The sequence below is a fragment of the Suillus subaureus genome, assembly GCF_016647635.1.
Source record: "Suillus subaureus strain MN1 chromosome Unknown BJ212scaffold_84, whole genome shotgun sequence".
Lineage (NCBI taxonomy): Eukaryota > Fungi > Basidiomycota > Agaricomycetes > Boletales > Suillaceae > Suillus > Suillus subaureus.
In genome coordinates this window covers 66934-75992 of record NW_024538640.1, presented here as the reverse complement: position 1 = coordinate 75992, position 9059 = coordinate 66934, and positions in this window count along the sequence as shown.

Sequence of the window (9059 nt, the reverse complement as noted above, 5' to 3'; positions counted from 1 at the left end):
TTTGATAAAACCTCATCATGCAACTTCCAATGGATGTCTGTTGGGTTCATGCCACCGTCAAGCCAGATGAGGAAGTGACCATGTAAACACCCACATTCAGTATATTCTGATGAGCCATAGAAAGCACACAAACATCCAAACAAACCTCCACTTGGATAAGATGACCATGTCTTGAAATTCCAGCCAAGGAGGTACTCAAAACAACATTTGAAAGAGAACTCATAAAAATCTGCTGCTGCTACAGGATCTTGGGCGAGACGAATAGCACTGTGACAATCATACCAGCACTAGGCATGTATGAGTGTCATAGGCATATTTTGCCTTGTCCAGAGGAAAAGAGTAAGGTGCTAGTCACCAGCACTATTCAGCTCCCAAGCTATCTGCTTTGGAACCACTTTTCTCCCATAGCACGCTACTCAGTCCGACGCCTAGGTATTCTGTCCTCCCATGTCCTGCCTATGTCCACCTACCTCCGCTGGTGCGTTATTTTTCCTTAAATGCTGCTACTCATCAGTCACAGGTCTTATTACATGTGTCCTCATGTCCCACAGTGCTGCATGTTTTATTACCTGTTGCTACATCATGCCCTTGCCAGTGTCGCTACTATACTTGCCTATGCAATCCCGAACCCCTACACAGTATGATAAAATGACCCATCCTATATACAGTACAGGACTTCCCTTCTCCGGACCTTTACTGGTGTAGGCGTCACTTTAGTCGCTATATCCTAGTTTTAGTGCAATCAATTCCGCTCTTGCCAAACTCTTTGATCACGTGTTGCTTGACTTGTTTTAAGTGCACATCGCTAAAGTTCCCTCTTAGAAAGTTTGACTCTTGCAGCGTTGGGGTTGCTATTGGTAGTCGAGCTATAATCTAGTCGCTATCAGGCATTCCACTTGCACTGTCTTACCTTACTCCTCATTTTCGCTCCCCTTGATTTCTTCTCGCTGTCACTAGTTGGGTGTTGCATAGCACTATTGCATAAAACAACTTGCATAGCGCCCCTCACTTATACGCACATTTCTCTTGCTGAAACCCGCTAGTCGCTAGTCACTGATCGCTATAGCGCTGCTCATCGTTTTTTTTTCTTTTTGGTCTTAGGTTGCTATAGGTTATTAGTCCTTCATGCTATCGCTCCCCTTGCATATTAGTAGGGAGTTGCTTCATTAGCAGTCCTCTTGGGTCGAATACTACACTCGCGCCTATTTGGATAAGTAGCGCTAGTTTCTAGCAAGCCTAGTAGCTATTTCTCTTTCACAGCACACTTCCACACTGAAGCAAGACAAGGAAATCAATGCGACAAATTGACAGTCTGATCACCATACATAACCTGAAATATAGGACTGTGAGCAGGACATGGGTTAAACGTGAAAAACAAATGAGGCAAACCAAAATAACTAAAATAACTGCAAATCTCATTCTGCATGTAAATCTTTGAAGCTTGAGATCCTGGGATTTGAGCTGCAATGGTGTTGACCTGCTTTAAGAGATTAAGCACATTTTTTTCAGCAGGTGCCAAATTCAAAAAGCTATGCTCATGTTCAAGTTCCGAGGCAAGACTGTCTAAGATAGCAGGTGATATCTAGGTAAGGTTTTTTGCAACTTGATGGAAATTCAACCAACACACAGTAAAGAAAGTTTTGAGATGGGCCATCTGACATTGAATCATGTTCCAAACCACAAAAAGAAATGAATGGTGGTATTGAAAAGAGTGATCTGCGATGTTGAGATAGTACTGAGCCTGTCTATGGAATGACAGAGCATTAGGTTGAGCATCGTCTTCAAAACCTCCAATACCAAATGGGAATAAAGTGGGATATGTGCCTGGGATGAGATCAGGATTATTGTACTCATTAATCAGATGAAAGCTTCAATGCACCACAAGATCAGGAAGTGTCGACTTTTCAGAAATAAGGTTCCTGAGTGCAGCAGCCATGAATGTACATCCATTGATGTTATCACATTCCAGATCAGATACACCCACTTTCTCAAGCATAGTCACACTGGAATTGGAGTTGACATCTACCAAAAGCTCTGCTGGATGCTCCTGAAACCCAGCTGTCTCCTCTTCAAAAACTCTCTTGGCATTGAGCTTGTTATTTTCAACCACACAATCAGACAATCCAGGCAACATGTCATCCATGGGATAAAGTTTCAGATTATCTGGCTCAAGTAAGATATTGGTATACAGATGGTTGTGATGCTTCAACCAAACAAGAAACAACCAAATTTTGTTCTTCTGCACTCAAAACATAGTACCCATCTGATCAGGCTTGAATTTACTAGGACTAATGAAGACAATGCTGATAAATCCATTTACATCTGCTGGAGTCCAAGGTAACACCAATGCAGTCAACACAACATTCATATCATGAGCACAAATATTACTGTGAAATACTTTTGGCTGCAACAGATCTGATGACTGAAATAGGCATGTAACATGTGCAGTGTTACAGTATATTGCACAGATTTTTTCTTCAACCCAAGTGAGGTCTTCAAAGTACTTCGGAAGTTCACCACAATACAGATTGTTCACGAGTGCAAAACAGGGAACACAATCCTCCTTTGATAAACCAGTAAAACAATCAGTACAGACATTCATTGTAGTTGAATCAAGAGAATCTTCAACAACCCCTGCTTTATCAAGCATCATCCCATTGAGAACAGGATTCTCAAATGTGAAAACTGCGGAGACGCACTGCACAATACACTTTCGAATGATGAAAGTGTTTGTAATATGAAGAGCATCCAAATTTACTAGCAGGCAAGGCGCACCTGGCACCAATGAAATAATAACCTCTTTGGATTCATGCTGCAATTGAGAACATACTGTTACGGCGAACCGTAGGTCGACTAGGATAGGCGCGACAATAGACACTCGATAAGAGTGACGTCTAGAGCCGAATCGTAACCTCACAAATGCAAGGCTTCTTTAAGACAAGTTAGAGAGAGTGTCTCCGACTTGAATATCGATATCAGACACTTAAGATTGGGGGTCTTAAGCGAAGGATGTTCTGGGTAAAACCTAGTAGATTAAAGTGAAGTCTAACTAAGTACAAGACCCTGCTTATATAGGTAGAGCCACTTTAGGGCCGGTACGTACACGTCATCGAGACGAGTCATAGATAAGAAGGGTGACGTCATCGAAACGAGTCATAGATAAGGAAGATGACGTCATCGAGACGAGTCATAGATAAGAAGGATGATGTCATCGAAATGAGTCAGAGATAACGTCAGCTAGCAACGGCATGAGGCGGTTGTGCTGTGATACATGAGTTCTAGGCGAAACGGCAGATCGTCTAGTGATGGCACGAGTTTGAGTGCGGTCATGACGTAATACAGATAAAAGAGAGGAAAAATGATAGGGGTAACCGTTTACTGTAACATTACCCCTCGTTTAGCGGTGAAGTCACCGACTTCACATATCCTGATTAGCCCAGTAGATGGGGTCTGCATCGTAATTGGAGTGGAGGAGGTCGTCTTGTTCCTCCGTGATAGCAAGCGTTTGCGCCAAGTCTTCAGCGTGAGCGATGGCGTCTTGCTCAATCTCCCATCGAGCAAGTGCGTCGTAAAAACCAACGTCAGTCCATACTAATGGAATGACCGCTTCTCCCTTCAAGTCTTTGCAAAAGACTGATAGGTGACCAGGTGCGTACTCTTTGCAAACTCTGCAATAGTACGCGGGGCAGTTCTTGTGACGGTGGCCAGCGATGTGGCAGTTACGGCATACGACGTTATCGGCCGGCGATGTTTTCACAACTGTGACGGAGGAAGACTGGTTCGGGGGAGAAGGTGATCGTGATCTTTTAAGTGGTGGTTTAGTGGGAGAGACAGATGCGGCTCGTTTGGCGGCGAGACAGGAAGACCTTCGTTTGAGCGGGAACCGCCGCTTGGTTCGTGCAACTGGGTCAGGTGAAGGAGAAGTTGGTACATCAAGTACGGCAATAGGAGGGATAAGATCATCCTGATGTTCCACGGCAACTGTGTCGTGAGTTGGCGGAGGTACAGGGGTAGCGACATGGGGGGACGGTGGTCGTGCGATGGGGTTGAGAGCAATCCGCTCGGTGACAATATGGATGGCTTCTCTGATAGCGTCTCTGGTGTCTTCAGGGAGAAGGCGGATGGCAGTGTTGCGAATGCAGATATGAAGGTGACGAAAGATGGTTTGATGACGCTCATCATCAAGGAGGGCGGCGGTGCGTTCTATAAGACTAGCGTCTCTGATTATTCTAATTATGAGACCGCTAGAGATTGCTCCTCTTTCTCCGAGGAGGCGGTCAATCTCAATAGCGTACTGCTGGGAGGTGATGGCGGATTCAAACAGGGCGCTGGTTTCAACTTGATCAATGACCGAAAAGTAGTCGGTGAGGGTGGAATCGTCGGTAAGGGTTAGGGTAGAGTCTGAGGTTGACGGTGAAGGTGCGGGAGAAAATGCGTGCCGTGCGAAGTCGGCGGCGGTGGCGTTCTGATATTCCTGGAGTGTTACGGGGCGTGCTTCACGTTCACGTTCAGCAGCGATGTTCATAGCGGTAGTGATTTCTTGGATGCGGAGGATGCAAAGGCGTAGTCGTTCGATGGAGGACATTCTGAGGAGAAATCTATAATCCATGGGCCTTTTTATAGGCGTCGAGGATATCGGAGGCATTATCGAGATTTCCTTCTGGAACCCATTCGTTACTGGCTGATGAATATCCCTTCCATGATAAGAGATAGCGTCTTCGTTTACCCGTCCCTTTGTGCGATAAGATCGCATCAACTTCGTACTCTTCCTCGTTATCAATGACGTCAGGGGGTGGGTCAAGGAAATTCGGTCCGTGAATCTCTGTTTCGTGATAGGACGATAGTTCGGAAGCATGGAACGTGGGGTGAACCTTCCACTGAGGTGGTAGCTGAAGTGTGAACGTGATGGGAGATAGGACGGCGGTGATTGGGAATGGGCCATATCGTTTTGGGGCGAGTTTTCGCGATGGTAACTGCGTGATTAGGTTTTTTCCGGATAACCAAACCTTATCTCCAACTTTCCACGGGTGATACTTCTGCCCATGAGTTCTTTCTGCCATACGTTGCATTGCAAGGTTGTGGCAAGAGAGTGCTTCTTCTCTAGACTTTTGGAGCGTGCGGAGTCTATCTTCTGCGGCTGGGACTGTGGAATTGGGGAGGACATGCGGAAGGGCTCGTGGTTCATATCCCATCATTAGAAAGAATGGTGACGCGTTACGAGAATCGTGTTTGCGATGATTATGGACGAATTCTGCCATAGGGAGCTGCTCTACCCAATTTTCAGGGTTGTTTCGACAATAGATTCTGAGGTAGGTTTCTAGCTCTTGATTGAGCCGTTCTGTCTGTCCGTCGGTCTGGGGATGATAGGCGGTTGACGCCGCTATATCGTACTTCAGTAGTTTGGCAAGGGCTTTGGAGAATTTGGATATGAATTGCGGGCCGCGATCAGAGATGACTTTTTCGTGTAGGCCAAATCGGCGATAGACATATTTGAAAAATTTGTTGGCGACCCCTTCGGAAGTGATGGTTTTAGTACATGGGATGAGAATTACCCCCTTCGTAAGCCCATGGTCGACCACGACCATGACAGAATCAAAACTAGAACAGGGAGGGAGGTCGGTGATCAGATCAACTGAGATCTGGGCGAAGGGCGTAGCGGCAACGGAAGGGATGGGAACAAGGGGGGGGTTCGTCGGATGAGTATCAGGCCTTCATCTGCTGACAGAGGGCGCAACCTTCGACGTATTTGCGAATGTAATGTGCCCATAGCGGGCCACCAAAAATCCCGTTTAACTAATTCTTCGGTTTTGAAACGGCCGGGATGACCGGCGGAAGGATGGTCATGACAACGTTCTAAAATAAGACGCCGACCAGCAGGACGGACGTATGCGCGATCTTTGTAATAGAGGATATCATCGGTGATTTTCCAATCTGCAAGGGCTGATGTCATAGGAGGAAGGGACAAGCCGTCCAGCGCATCGGACGCGGCGGTAAAGATGGGGTCGGGATCAGAGGGGTCAGGATTTACTAAGGTGGTCATGAGTTCGGTGTCGAGAAGTCGGACAAACATAGAGTCGGGGAGGAGAGTTTCATTGGTATTATCATCAGCGGAATCTGATCCATGGTCGGGACGGCGGGATAGGGCAGTCGGGGGCGACCAGTTTAGTTCCTGCAACGTGGTGCAGCTCAATGTCGTAACAAGACAGGATCAACTGCCATCGTGCCTGGCGGCGGGTTAACTTCTGGGCCGTTCTAAAGTACAGAAGGTTTTTATGATCAGTGAATACGATGACGGGATGAGGATTTCCTTCCAAGTAATGACGCCATTCGGTTAATGCACGAATGACCGCGAGGAGTTCGCGATCGAAGATCTGGTAGTTCCGTTCCGCGGGGTTCAAGGTCTGGGACAGGTATGCACACGGGTGATAGACACCATTATCGTCGGTTTGGAGTAGGACTGCTCCGGTGGCGACAAGGGATGCGTCAGTGGCAACAGCGAACTGTCTAGAGGGATCTGGGTTGCGAAGGACTGGTTGCTTCGTAAAGCATTCTTTCAGCTCAGTTAAAAGCGGATGTGCATTTATCTGTCCACAGGAATTTGACGTCTTTCTTGGTAAGATCAATTAATGGTCTGGCGATGTCGGAGTAATGGGAAATGAAGTTTCGATAGAAGTTGCAGAATCCTAAGAACGACCGAACTTCTTTTACTGACGTGGGGGTAGGCCAATCTCGAATCCCGTTGGTTTTAGCGTTATCCATTGCTACGCAGCCAGGGCGAATGATCATTCCGAGGTACTCCACTTCTTCCGCGTCGAACGTGCATTTTTCCGGTTTAAGGAAAAGTTTCTCTTGTCGAATTCGTTCAAGGATATGCTGAGTGCGTTCATGATGGGAGGTGAGGTCGTTGGAGAATATAAGGATGTCGTCCATATATATAACAAGCCATCCTTCGTTGATTTCTTGCTGGAACGTTCTATTCATATACGCTTGGAAAGTGGCCGGGGAATTGCAAAGCCCGAAGAACATGACGTTAGGCTCAAAAAGCCCGTATTCAGTAGTGAAGGCAGCTTTCCATCGATCTTCTGGATGAATGCGGATATTGTTGTATCCAGATCGGACGTCCATCTTCGTAAAGTATTTGGCACCATGTAATCGAGCGACCAGGGAGAGTGGCAGTGGGAGTGGGTAGGCGTTCTTGACGGTCCATTCATTGATGTACCGATAGTCCTGACAAGGACGGAGATCTCCGCTCTTCTTTCCTACGAAAAAGAAACCACTAGCTTGCGGTGATTTCGATTCAGAGATAAATCCTTTCTGAACGTTCTCATCAATGAATGCTTTAACCGCCGTCCGCTCCTTTTCGGATAGCGGATATACTTTAGACGTTTTGGGAATGAAACCTGGTTTGGTTTCTATTCGATGATCTATACCAGGTCGTTCTGGCGGTAATTGATTCAAGCCATCTTTGCGAAGATGTCGGCAAAGTCATGAAGGTAAGAGGGGACGAGTTCCTCGAATGACTTCTTCTTCTGTTCGAGTCCGGCAGCTAACGCAAACTGCTGAGCTTTGTTACTTGTCTTTGCGTATTCAACGGGCGGCGCCAAGGGAGTGATCTTGGGTCGTTGTTCAATGGCGCTAGTACCGTCTTTCGTTAAAGGGGTGTCGAGTGAGACGTTGGTGATCACCCGAAGTTCTGAGGCATCGGCGGGGTATTCAACTAGAAATTCATCATCTTCTAGATGGTAGGTGGCGATTTCTCGCACCGGTGGTGCGTAGTCTGTCGTCCATACGTCTTCCTTCGTATCGAAGGAATCGTCGTCATCGTCTGGCACAGGATCTAGATTAGGGAGGGCCGGTGAGGTTTCTTCTTCATCAGGGATTTCTTCTATCGTAGCGTGCGGTGATTGTTTAATCATTTCCTCAGGAGGCGCCTTCGGCAGCACTACAACTGGGATTGGTTCTTTCTTCGTCTCTTTCTTTCTCTTTGGAAAGAGAGGAGATAAGTCCGTTCTTCTTTCGCTCTTGATCGACTTCTTGTTCGATTTGATCGCTTTTCTCAGTTCGAGAAAGTTCTAGCGTTTCCGCTTTCCATCGGATTACTGGATCCATGGCACGCAGCCACGGAATCCCAAGTAATATCTGATCACGTCGACCTAGTCGCGTGATGTTAAACTTTCCGATCATTGATCGGTTGTCTATCTTGACGATGAGGACACAGTATCGAGTGATAGCGCCCCCCTTTGCATAACTCCCATCCGCGGTTGTCACCCGGAATGGTTTCGATAGTTTATGCGTTCGGATATGGTGAGTTTTGACGAACTCTTCTGAGATAAAGGTTCCAGCGGCGCCGGAGTCAACAACTGCTGTTGTTTCGACGGTTTTCAGACGTGTCTTGGAGATGAGAGAAATGGGAACACGAAGTTCTTTTCTGATCCCTATACTCTGTACAAGTCTTATGGGTACATCGGAAGATACGGACGTCGATCCCGTCTTCCACATCAAAAATCCTCGGCGAGCCGACGGATCGTTGTATCTTCTTCTTCGCTGTCGCTCATCTCTTCTCGGCGAACAGGGATTCTCTTCTTCTGTGGGCATGCTCTAGTCATATGTCCCTTCTGGTGACATGTGAAGCAAAGCCCCTTCTTCATATGATCGCTTCTCTCGACTTCAGTAAGTCGGTCTACCTCCATAGCGTTTGGGTCGTGTCGATCGATGGAGGGTCTGGGGATGTATCGTTGTCCAGATGGCTTGGTAGTGGTACGATGATTTAATCGATACACAGCCCCTCTCTGGTAGTTGCTGTCCTAGCCGAATGACGGCGGCAACTATACTTGTCAAAGTCTACCGGAATAGTTTCCATCTGGTAGACGGAGTTAACGATTCCCTTCTTTAGTCCGTCGTTGAAGAACGAGATAAGGACGGCGTCCTGTTTCACGGATGCTTGTGCAGCAAGCGTTTTGAAACTGGCGATATAGGATGTGAGGTCGCCTGTCTGTTTTAGCGTACGGAGCTTGTTCATGGCGGTTCCGACGGCATCGGCTGGTACGAAGGCCTCCTTG